The sequence below is a fragment of the Macrosteles quadrilineatus genome, unplaced genomic scaffold (assembly GCF_028750875.1).
Source record: "Macrosteles quadrilineatus isolate MER2022 unplaced genomic scaffold, UCM_ALF_1.0 Scaffold_5__1_contigs__length_97177068, whole genome shotgun sequence".
NCBI classification, from domain to species: domain Eukaryota; kingdom Metazoa; phylum Arthropoda; class Insecta; order Hemiptera; family Cicadellidae; genus Macrosteles; species Macrosteles quadrilineatus.
In genome coordinates this window covers 39,149,440-39,161,907 of record NW_026542598.1, presented here as the reverse complement: position 1 = coordinate 39,161,907, position 12,468 = coordinate 39,149,440, and the positions used below count along the sequence as shown (strand labels likewise).

The following is a 12,468-nucleotide window of genomic DNA, read 5'->3' as shown; positions in this document are numbered from 1 at the left end:
GTAGAGTTATTATACATCGATGGTAGTAGCACGTTTGTTTAAAAAAATCAAAATCAAAATCTAACCATTGAACATATTGATCTGGAAATTTTTTACAAGGACTTTTTTTGTGGCATACTCATGTTCACATTTGGGTTGTTTTAAGTAACCGTTATTTTCCGTAAAAGCCAGTGGGTACCCCTTACAGTTTCTTGGACTCGAGCTTGATTGGAATCTAGCTTCCCCTGTCGCTCGTTCAAAAAGAAAGTCGCCATCTCACTTTTGTTTGCTCCAAACGGTGTTTCAATACGCGACTTTTATAAAAACGGGACTTTTTTTTTATAAACGGGAGTTTTAGACCATACTCGGGACCAAAACACAGGATGCGGGATAAACCCGGATTTTGGTCTCTCTGACTCCGGATTTTCTATTTTACTGCTATCCAGTTAAATCAACCAAAGTATGTTTAATTAAAGGCAAGCTATTTTTACATTGTACGAAAAAAAGTCTTTCGGGACTATAAATAATACACGTGGGATTTTCAAATTGTCGAAACGGGACAATGAGGTACTTTCTTGACCAGAAGCGGGATATTTGTTTTGTTCGTGTGGTGTAAAAAACTGGTTCCAACACCCAAGCGGTTCACTTCCAGAACCAGTTCCTCTGCAAACTTCGTACAAACAAGGTTGGTTGTGTATTTGTCATGGTTCCTTGATTATTGATAGAAACTGCAATAGTATTTGCAATTGGGAAACATATAGTGGTACAGTTCAGTACTTATTTTATTGTCAAAATCCTAACCAACAATTGCTATTTAAATAGTCTTGGTCAATATTTACTTACTGGATCAGAACTTTGAGTATAGCCAGCGAAAGTGCCGGTTCATTCACTAGATTTGGACCAATTTTATTTCAAAGTTTTGGAAACGGTGTTTTCTAAACGAGGAATTGAGGGTTTGCTAGGAAATACAGTATATCTCAACAGAAATCAGTATCGGGGGACCGAGCCTTGCTCGATTAATTGGGTGTATTGGTTAATAAGGGGGCATGATCAAATCTATTTCTGATCCTGTAATTTTTCTATCTAAAACCCCATAAGTCCAGTGCTAAGACTTAGTTACCAAATTAGTTTTTTTCAGCAACAACCACAGTTCCCTGCGATGGGCCTACTATGGTGCGTCATTAAATTTATTAGGTCAAAAATTATCTATTCCTAAAACTAAATACAACCATATTCTTCCCCTAAGTTTTTAAATACATTTAGTTAGAACATCCACAAACAATCAAATCTTTAGGTATAATGTTGTAATCTCTGCTCAATAAATACTACTGATGTTTTTCCCTTTGTACTGTATTTTGTAATTTGCTAGTATACTGTGGATAGCTTGTTATAAACACATGCTACAAGTCACAAGGGTTTTGTTTACTTTTTCCTTGTTATTTTATTCAATTAACATAATTTTTTTTATTTTATTTTTTTTACTTTTACAATCTTTTCTATAATATATTGAACAATAAGTAAATGCTATGTAATACAACAAATTAACTTTTAAATTGTAAATTTTATTGTGTTAATTTTGACACTTGGCAACCCATTCCCATAAAGCAAATGTTAAATTTTAACATTTTAAAATGAGTTGTGTAGCGAAATGCGAATTTTCCTGAGGTAGTGGCTGTCATCAATCACGTATTCAGGGCTATATGATAAAATAATACAAATAAAATTTACTTCCAAAACGTAGTCATAACCCTTTCACTGGATTTCAATATATATATTACAGACAAACGCTCGTATAATAGAATAGGATAGTGGATACACTATAAACCATAATTCAACTATGGGCACACATTGAAGTGTTACTACTTATAGTAGTTGAAAAGTTTTCATTCACAACAATCATTTTATATATCATGAACTGGTTAATTTTATTAAATTACAGGATGTCTAGCTTCAAAGTGAGAATTATAAAAGGGTTATTTTAAGACAATTAGGGGTTATTAATACAATTTTAAAGTGCTTTATAATAAATCTCATTGATAGGTGCAAATGGTTTATGTGCAATAACATGTATTTTATTAAAACGTTTTTATTAGCTCGCTTTCTTGTCTGGTACAAATTTTTCAATAAATTTTAAACTATCTTCTCAATGATCTAGAGACTTGAAACTTGAAACATAGCTCACAAATAAATGACAATGCAATACTATAACATTTTATTGTGATATTTCCCTTGGGTTAAGCCCCATGGGCTTCCAAATTTTCCATGTTTACTTTTTGAAAGAATGTAAATATATCAATTGAAGTCAGCTGTAAATACTTAAATTTGACAGTTCGCAGAGCAGGGATTAAGAGGTACAGGTTCTGCTCCCCAGATCTTCTAAAATATAAAACAAGCATTTCAAAGTAAAGATAAAACATCTGATTACAGATTATAAGGTTTTGATAACTTCTTGATCAGCATTGTATGTGTTATTAAATTTATGGAAAATAAATAAAAGAAACGTCTTATAACACTTAAAACATATATTTACGCTTATATACTGTTACTCACAAGACGGTAAATATACATAAAAAATGGTAAGTGGAGATCGATTTCGATTGGACACTCCAATCATCATCAGACCCAATAGGCGAATCTATTGGGTCTGATGATGATTGAAGTGTCCAATCAAAATCGATCACCACTTACCATCTTTTGTGTATATTTACCATCTTTTGAATAAAATTATAATCGTAAATATATGTTTTAATTGTTATAAGACGTTTCTTTTATTTACTTTCCATAATAATAGTTCAATAGGTGAAGATAATTGTAAATTGGCACGCGCCCCACGTTTTTCGTTTTAAATCTTACAAGTATTTATTCTCTCTACGTATTTATAAATTATTTTCTACTTTTTAGTGTGTTTAAAAAACGGGCATTTAAAAAAAGTATTTTTCTTTATATAGGCCTAAGTATTTTTGTCTCTATTTGAACAATATAACACTCTGAAAGAAGAGAGCACAGACAAGACATTTAAATTATTGGTTACTCTCTGAAGCTCAATGGTCTGTTTTCCATGTCGGATACAAGTGGAAACTCAAGCTTAAACGGTCATTCACTGGTGCACTCACCCTACTAAACTATAATCGTGCTGCAGTAACTAAAAATATTAACACTATCCTTCGTGCTTGGTTCCCATTGGACCACAATTCTCCTCACTGGTAGTTAGTGAGTTCTGCCGAGGGACCGAGTTAGCCAGTTCCGCTCTCGGATAGAACTCGCTAACCCGGCCAGTGAACTAGTGGGTTCTGGAGTTACCCAATTCCAAAACCAAACAAGTTAGTGGGTTCCGCCATTTACTATACACAAATGTATAGTAAATGGATCCGCTAAACAAGCGATTTTGGAAATTTCATATTCATATTAATTTGAGATGGGGACACCACCTAGGTGCGTATTTTAACCAAAATATGAGTGCAGGGCATGTTGAGTGTGGAATGGTGTGAGATGCTCTGTGTAGCTTTGTTTCTATAAGATCAGTTATCTCATTAATCAGCAGGATCATTTAAAGTCCAATGATCAGGAACAGCTGGGTCCAGTTTCGAACCATCAAAAAGCTACTGTTCTCAGGATCGAACCGGCGACCTTTTGATCAGGGGATTTAACAAGGGGTTAGCGAGTCCCGGAGCCAGCAAATTTCGCCTACAAAAAAAAAAAAACATGACCATAAGATTATTTATAGTGTGACAAGTACGAAGTTTTTTATTAAAATCATTATCTGTTTTACTGGAGAACAGGAATTCGTGTACCTATCTATTATTTATTGTTAAAAATGTGATACTCTTTATTTTAGACTTGATGTTTTTGAAAAGAACACAGAGTGTACTGCAGTCACAAAAAGACAAGCTGTCTAAAATACAGAACAATCTTTTAAAGCAATATTGGAAAACCTTTTTAAATAAAAAAAAAAAAAAACTAGCAACAACAAACAGGTCAACAAAAACATTGGCTGTAACCAGTCCATAGACGGGATGTGTACCTCGGTATGACAAAGTGTAAGATAAGTAGTCTCTTATTCATAACAAAAATATTGACACTTGCAGCATAAAAGTATTCTATTGCAGTATTCCTGTTACCTCTGTTGTTTTGTTGGCAGACATGGGTTTCCTGGCCTACCTCGCTGTGACAGCTGTCGGTGCAGCAGTGTTAGTAGTCCCGGGTCTGGGTGCCTTGGTATTACCGTGGCTGGGGTTCGGCACCGCAGGTGTGGTTCCTGGCACTATAGCCGCTTCTGCCCAAAGCTGGATAGGAGGGACCGTGGTAGCTGGCTCTATCTTTGCCGCCCTCCAAGCCTTGGCCACGCGAAATAACGGAAGGAAATAAATCTCAGGTGTCGGAGGTATATTTTCGGCCAACAACATAGACTTTAAACTATAAAATTAAAACATGCAACCCTATGCACAGAATACAAAATCCCATCTGGATAATCTCTCAAATTCTTGAAATAATTAACCTTGCAGTATCTTTATTTCCAAAATTTATTGTGTGCACATAAACCTCAAGTTTACAGTCTAATGACCCTAAGAAGGCACTTGTGCTTGTAGAGAAAAAGGTCGATATTGGCAAAAAATAACGTGCGTTACCAAAAAACATTGGTTTTGTCACTGAATCCCCAGCTACTGTTACTTACCGTACACCCCTGACAGTAACTTTCTGTGCGCACGGCCACACTAAGTCGATTAGTGAGGTGAGTGTTGAGTATTAAGGAAGATCCAATGTTTACTTCAAGGATAGTACAGCGTTTTCGCAAAATCTATGAAGTGCCTTTGTAGCATCGTTTGACTGTTAAATTCACTGATTTTTACATTGCGTAATTTCTCGGGGTATTGGCAAATATTCACATGAGGTATTCATTAATTTAAAATCTTCTAAAAAATCCATTACTAATGAAGACTTGACACATTATTGCTGAGAAGATTTATCGATTACTATAATTAATGTTGTAAATAAAATAAAATTTAATTAAGAAAGGTATTCACTGCATCTTTATAGAAAATATCTTGCTATGGAAAGATTGTGGCATGATATCATGGTATGGTCTTGGGCAGATGATTAAGTTTATATTCTCAAATAAGATCTACAAGTTTCTGTTTCCATACATTTGTTAATCTTACAGTATTTTTAATAAGTGACAATTTTGTGTTAAAACATTTTAAGCTTTAATAACAAATTATTAAGCTTATTATTCTATGAAGAATCACGTGCACAATCACACTGTTTCATTTTCAGTTAATACAAGTTAAATTGTATTCATAATTTGTTACCTTTTAGAATTATCTGTGACATTTTTATTTTGCAGGTGAAATTGAAAAGCAATTTGAAGGTGTTGGAGTGCCACCAAGCCAAGTGCATTTATATATTGTGAATTTTTATTCCATACCACCAGTGCTTTGTATTCATTATTTCTTAACTCTTGTGTTTTGTACTGCCAAAAATACATTTTAAAAATTGTTTTCAATTGTATTTTATTATTTCACTTAACAAAACCATATATATCCTTTTTATAAATTTTCGCTTCAATACATTATCTGATTAGTAAATTCCATATCCAACTTTTTTTGGTTTTAAAATGGTGGCCATTTTAATTGTTATAGGCCTAACTTAAATTAGAAAATAACTTATGATTTAATGAGAAGATACCAACAAGACTTTTATTTAACATTTACAATTCTCTATCACACAACACCAAGTTCAAAGAGATCGAATAAAGAATTGTTGAGAAATCACAATTATTTTTGGCCCAAAATGAGGCGAGCCCTGACTGCAATGCATCTTTTGCCTGGCTAGTATAACTAAAAATCGTAATTTCTTGTGTTGGTTAGTCTAGACTCAACCTTGGAAAAAGCCATTAAATACATACATTCATATTCATTTGAGAGCTACCTATGTGCATATTTTATTCACCCCAAATATGAGTGTAGAATGGAGTGTGATGCCTTGTGTAGCTATGTTACTGACTTAGATCAGCTGTTTCATTAGCCAGGGCCATTGAAAGCCCAATGAACAAAAATAGCTGGGTCCAGTTTCAAACCATCAAGAAGCTACTACAGTACGGACTTTCTCAGGTGTGCCCCATAATATTACTAAGGTGTGTAAAATATTACAAATAAATCCCCCTTTTATTTCATTTCATTTATTTCAACAGCAAATTCCAATTTATACAGGAACAATTCAAAATGGACATAATTACTGTGCAACAAATTTTACAAGCAAAGGCAAAGAACAATATGCTTAACAAAACAACAAATTGAAACAATAACAGATCAACAATAAAAATACAGAAATTGAAACAAAAACAAGAACAAGCAAACAGAAAAAATAAATTAATTTACAATACGATAACTAGAACCACTGACAAGACCGAAGCAAACAGAAACAGTAAGTTTTCCATTCAAGGCAGTGACAATATATAATAATGCAAATAAATAGGACTAGTATAAAACATGGGGAGAAATTGCAGTTTTGACTAGAAAATACTTTCAATGAAACAGTTATTGCGTGCTCATAACAATAAATAACTTCTTGATCAGCATTGTACGTGTTATTAAATTTACGGAAAGTAAATAAAAGAAACGTCTTATAACACTTAAAAATTTAAGTTTTATAAGACGTTTCTTTTATTTGCTCATAACAATGTCTTAAAATTTATAAAAATACTCAATTTAACAAAAGAAAAACTATTACATGCAAAAAAGAAAGAGAGAAACGAGAAAAAAGAACATATACAGAACATCAACCCGGAGGGCGACGGGGCCAATATTGTGCACCCCCAAAAGCCATCGATCACCGAACGCAGATTTCTTTCAAAAATGGATGAGCTGCAACAGAAGATGTTGAGGTTTCCAGGTATTGAGTTTCTGTGCTTTTGAAGTCTCACAATTGGACTGTTACTTCCGTAATTTGAGGAAGCTGCTACCCTGGTGAAAAGGTCAGTGAAAAGGAGCGAGTACCAGTTTGAACCCTAAAGTTGACCTTTTGGCGTAATTCGGGGCAGTCAAGCTCAGAAGTGACCAGACGCTGGAGAAATAGTAAGTCATGGTTGAAGCGTCTAAATTCAAGTGAAGGCATCTTCAGTAGGGATTGAAGATCAGTAATAAGAGTCTCATGAAACCTGTATCCCAGGTGAGTACCCACAAGACGCACAAATCTTCTTTGCACACTGTCCAGTTCGTCCTTCAGATTGTTGGTGAGGGGACCAGATAATGTCACAATATTCCAGGTGGTGTCACACAAGGGAATGAAATAGCAACTATCCTGAGTCGGTGCTATTATGAAGGTTGACGAGATTGGGTGAATTAGGCCGAGGTTGCGTAAGGCTTTGTTGCAGACAGAGAGGACATGTCGGCCTTAGTCACTAACAAGACTACAAGATCGCGCCACTCATCCTACACTTATCCTTCACTCATATTTGGGTTAAAATACACACATAGTGGCGTCCCCATCTTAAATAATTGATAAATTGATAATTGATTGATCCCATATGAGGTTTGAAGTGAACAACATGCCGAGGTCCTTAATCGCCGAGCATCTAGCAACCTCTTTGCCATCAATTGCATAGTTCCTTTGAAGGGTGTTGGATATCAGAAAAAAGTGATATAATTGTCGACATTTAAGGACATCTTGTTCCTAATACACCATCTGGCCACAGAATCCAGGCTAATCTGGAGAATTTCTAGGTAATCCATGGAAGAAATTTTTTGGTAGAGCTTGAGATCATCAGCGAATAGTTGGAAGCTGCATTGAAGGTCTGTAGTGAAACGAGATAAATAGCATGGGACCTAGCAAGGAACCTTGTGGAACTCCCGAGGTGGCATAAAAGTGATGGGAAAGTGAGCCATTGTACCTGACTTGAAGGACTCTGCCTTGCAGATAACTTGCGAACCATCGAATGAAACAACCGTCAAAGCCAAAGGTCCTTAATTTTCCACTAGGAGCCTATGACTAACAGTTGAAAGCCTTCGCAAAATCAAGTTGGATTGCATCGACCTGGCGAAGATTGGCAACGCATCGAAGATATCTGTTTAAAAGATTATCAGGTTTGTGGATGAGCAGCGGCCAGTCAAGAAGCCATGTTGATTGGGGGAGACAAATGGCGAGATGATGGATTTGAATCTAGGCAGAACGACTTTTTGAAGATCTTTGAGATGACTGAGAGAATCACTATTGGTCGGTATAGTTCTTGGCGTCATTTATAGGTCCTTTTTTTATGAATTGGAATTATATGACTTGATTTAAGGATGGCGGGGAAAATACCATTTGACAGAGACAGATTGAAGAGATTAGTGAATTGTGTTCCAGTATGCAGCGGCAGTGCTTTACAACAGCTAGCTGGCAGGATGGAATCGGGACCGCAACCTTTGTTTGCATCAATGTTTATAAAATTGCTTGGCGGACTTTTTATTAATTATCAATTATCAATTATTTGAGATGGGGACGCCACTATGTGCGTATTTTAACACAAATATGAGTGAAGGATGAGTGTAGGATGAGTGGCGCGATCTTGTAGACTAGTCTTGTTAGTGACTAAGGCCGACATGTTCCTTAGACACAGCTGTTAATTAATAGCCCATACAGTAAATGGCATCTAGGGGACCTACAGTTTATTGTGGAATCCGAACCACATTTTTCCTTCGTAATTAACGAATTGGTCTAATTATTAGGATAGTACTGCGGATAGTCATAGTACTCTCTAGTACGGACGTTAATCTACACCAGGTAGCATCGCATGGCACAGTGCATCCCTATAATTATCCACAATCCACTTCATGCACATGGATGAGGGAGAACGAGTGTGACCCCATTAATTGATACGCAGGGGTGGAGCAGTCAGGTGGGACGTATCCTTGCCGAACACTGAGGAGTATTATGTAGCAAACAACTCGGCAGCTGACTGTTCACTATCGGAGGTAGATCTGTTTAGAGACATTGAGGTCGGCGTCGAGGTTGAGCTATTAAGGCTTTTTCCATAGGACCAACAAATTTTGTGGTTTTGTGGAGGACATCTTCCACGTGGTTTATATAATTTGTAAAGCAGGCTGTGGACAAGGCCTTGCATTGAGCTCTGGTGGCAGAAAAACGACAGCATGAAGCTTCGTCCAGGTTCAACTTATGAAGACTTTTTTTCAATAGTTAAAAGCTTAAAGCTCTCCAGTAAATCACATGGTAAACCTGGTAGGTCTGCAGCATTTCATCGGGGAGTTCTTCTCAACTGAATATCTAATGGTGTTTATGACCAGTTGGAACGATTTGTTTTCCACCCACAGCCGAGGCTATCACATCGAAATTGGTTACAGACAGGTCTTCGTAGACATTCTGTAGGTTGCACCTTCTTGTATTGAGCACAGATCTGCGTCTAACACTTGATGGAGATGGCTGAGCAAAGACACAGTTTAGAACTGGGTGATGTCTGTCTTCAGGGATTAAGGGGTCTTCGTCACGAAGTACTAGAGCATTAGAAGACGAAGTGAAGATCAGACCAAGCAGGAAAATCCTCGGTAGTTTGTTATTGAATTGACATGAAAAAGAGAAAACATCACCGCTAAGTTGGAACGACTGAGAGGGGAGGATTTGCTTCAGGCGCAAGTAGTTATGGTAGGAGAGGATTTTATGGAGAATTGAAATGAAATTGAAAATTTTCATATATGTGTATTTGTGATTGGAGGGGTATATGTTAATGAATGTTGAGGGTTGGTGTTTGTTATTGAAAGAGTGATAGATAATGAAAGAGAAAATGGAGGAGGAAGAGGGTAATGAAAGAGAGAGGGATAGAGAATGTGTGGGATTGTGAGTGAGTGAGAGAGAGAGTGAAAGAGCAAATGGGGGAGGAAGAGGGGTATTGAAAAGAGAGAGAGAGAATGTGGGTTGGGAGTGAGTGATAGAGAGAGAGAGAGTGAGAGGGTGATTGTTCATGATGATGATGATGATGATGTCATTGTGGGGGTTCCTGTTATGTTATGGGTTCATGTGTGTGTGTGTGTGTGTGTGTGTGTTTTTTTATTACTGCTTTATTCTGTATTACTTGGTATAGTTTATTATCAATTACTCTGTTGTAGGTGTTGTACATTTTAATGGATAGTAGTATGTTTTTATAGTTTGTAAAATTAAAAGATTTGGGTAAATTCTTTAGTCGTGGTATGGTATCTTTCAATGTCCTGTACCCGTATGTTTTACTTCTTACTGTAAAAAATTCTAGAATGGGATTATTAGGAGATGTATCTTTAAATTTACCTAAGAGAGTATTAGAAATGAAAGGTTGATCTTTTGTAAATGAAGTAGAAACACTAGTGAATACTTGTATTGCAAATGAATCATTGTCTATGTATATTAAATTGAACGGTGGGAAGTACTTTTTCAAGTTATTGTAATACATGTGGTACATGTATCTCTTACTTAGATCTAGTATTGAAAATCCTACAGGTATGGGTTTCTTGCACTGGACCCTTTTCTTTTTCATGAATATTATATAATTGTTTTCATTTAGAATTAGTCTGTCTATGAACGTTGGTTGTTTTATTAAGTACATGAGTGTTGTTGTACAGGAAGTATTTGTTTAGGTTTTCAATTACTTTTTCTATTGACTTGCCATAGATTAAGTTTGATTGCAGTTTAAAGAAATTTGAGAGGGTTTTGTCATGTGAGTAGGTTGTTCGTAATTGGGTGTTTATGTCTATGTAGGGTTTTAACCAACATGATTGGTTAAATGAAATTACTCTATGGACTTTCTCTAGTATCATGCCCATTGACAGAGCTTGTTCTAAGGTCTTGTAATGGATCACGTAATGCTTTCTATCTTTGAAAGAAGATATTAATGTTCCTGTACATTCATCGTGGTAAGGGCATAGTGGATAGTCTATGTGATTGGTATTGTAAGGGTATTTTAAATCTACTTCTAGAATGTAACCTGTACCATTGGTATTATTGGTGGTGTTATTATATATGTTTAATGTTGATGGTGAAATCCATTTGAAATTGTCAAGTGGAAGTGGTTCTGTTGACATTATGGTGGCGTATAGACCTATTATATCGTAAAAGTATATAAATGAATCTGGTTCTGAGGCATTATAGTTTGGAAGAGTGTGGTGGTTTGATTTTGCATAGCTTTTAATTGCAGATGTATATCCACCTCTTATTTCTTTCATTATCATGTTGTACATGTCTATGTCGTTTAAAAGTTCTATTTGGACTTTAGTGACTTTGAGCATGACGTCGAAACAGTAAGAACCTATTGTCAGGTAGTGGAAGATGTCGAGGTTATAGTTCTCTATACAGATTGATCGTATAGATTTTAGTTGATGGAATGGTATATCATCGGGGATGAATTGGAAGAAATCTAAAAACTTCATTGTCGTGTTCTTGATTCTTTTTGATATGCACAAGAACTTCTCTATCTGTCCCTTGAATGGGATGAATTTTATGTTTGCATTGACACTGGTGAAGTAGTTTAACAGTTCTATTCCGAAATCTTTAATTATTATAGGAACAAAATGTGGTAGACGATAGTTAAAGTTACATGTTGAATGGGCGTAACCTCTTACTTTTCCATTTACGTGATTATGGTCAAGGACGTAGTCGTTGTCAAGAATATGACCACATATGTGACAGGTGTCGTTGATTTGTGGTTTGGGAGGATAACAGTTGGGAGGGATATTTCTTTTATATATCCTTCCTATTGATTCACATTCACTTTCTAATGATATCATGAATGTGGATATGTCTGGAAAGGTAAGTGTACGTATTATTTTACTTGATTCATCTATGATATTGTATGTGAGACTTTCTATGGAGTATGTCCCTATACGATGAGTGAATGATGTATTTGGATTTGGTTCACAGGTATCCTCTTTGACTAACTTACTTTTTATGTCACAGTAAATGACAAAGGGTATTTTCAACTGTTTGTGGTAATTTTTAAAGAACAGTTTAGTACCAGTCTTTGGTAGTGTGACAATTGGATTTGAGGGAGTTGTTGCACAGACGGTTTCATGATTCAGAAGATGGAGTTTCTTCTAAAAATGTTTGAAACACTGTCTACAAATGTACAGTCTAGATGATGTTTTCACTAATTGTTTACCTATGAATGTTTCAAAATTTCTTATCCACATGTAATGGTTACTGTACAATAGTATATCTCGATGATCATGTTTTCTTTGGGGTGTCACTTTAAGGGGAATTATTTTTTTATTCTTACTGTCTAGTGTGTAGACGTTAATTGATATATTATTTGTGGTTTCAAATACTTGTATCTCGTCAAGTTTGACAGGAAAGGAAATGCACCATTTATACCGATTACTTATGGATACATATTTGAAGTAATTTAAAATGTTGTGGTAATCCTTTTTAGCATCTGCTAATAGTTTACCCATTATGGCTATTTTGAAACATCTATATATTAATTTGAAACTGTTTTTCTTTGTGACAGCTATTTTGAGAGAACGGCTGGGCGTAGAA

The 12,468-nt window shown here is 35.6% G+C and overlaps 1 long non-coding RNA gene across 1 annotated transcript; it reads left to right on the top strand.

Annotated features, from left to right (window-relative positions):
* The first annotated feature begins 623 nt into the window (after positions 1-623).
* Positions 624-5,479, top strand: LOC128995036 (uncharacterized). Its single transcript, XR_008490946.1, has 3 exons — positions 624-664; positions 4,118-4,360; positions 5,321-5,479. It is a non-coding gene; the product is annotated as an uncharacterized LOC128995036 (long non-coding RNA).
* The last annotated feature ends 6,989 nt before the right edge of the window (positions 5,480-12,468 follow it).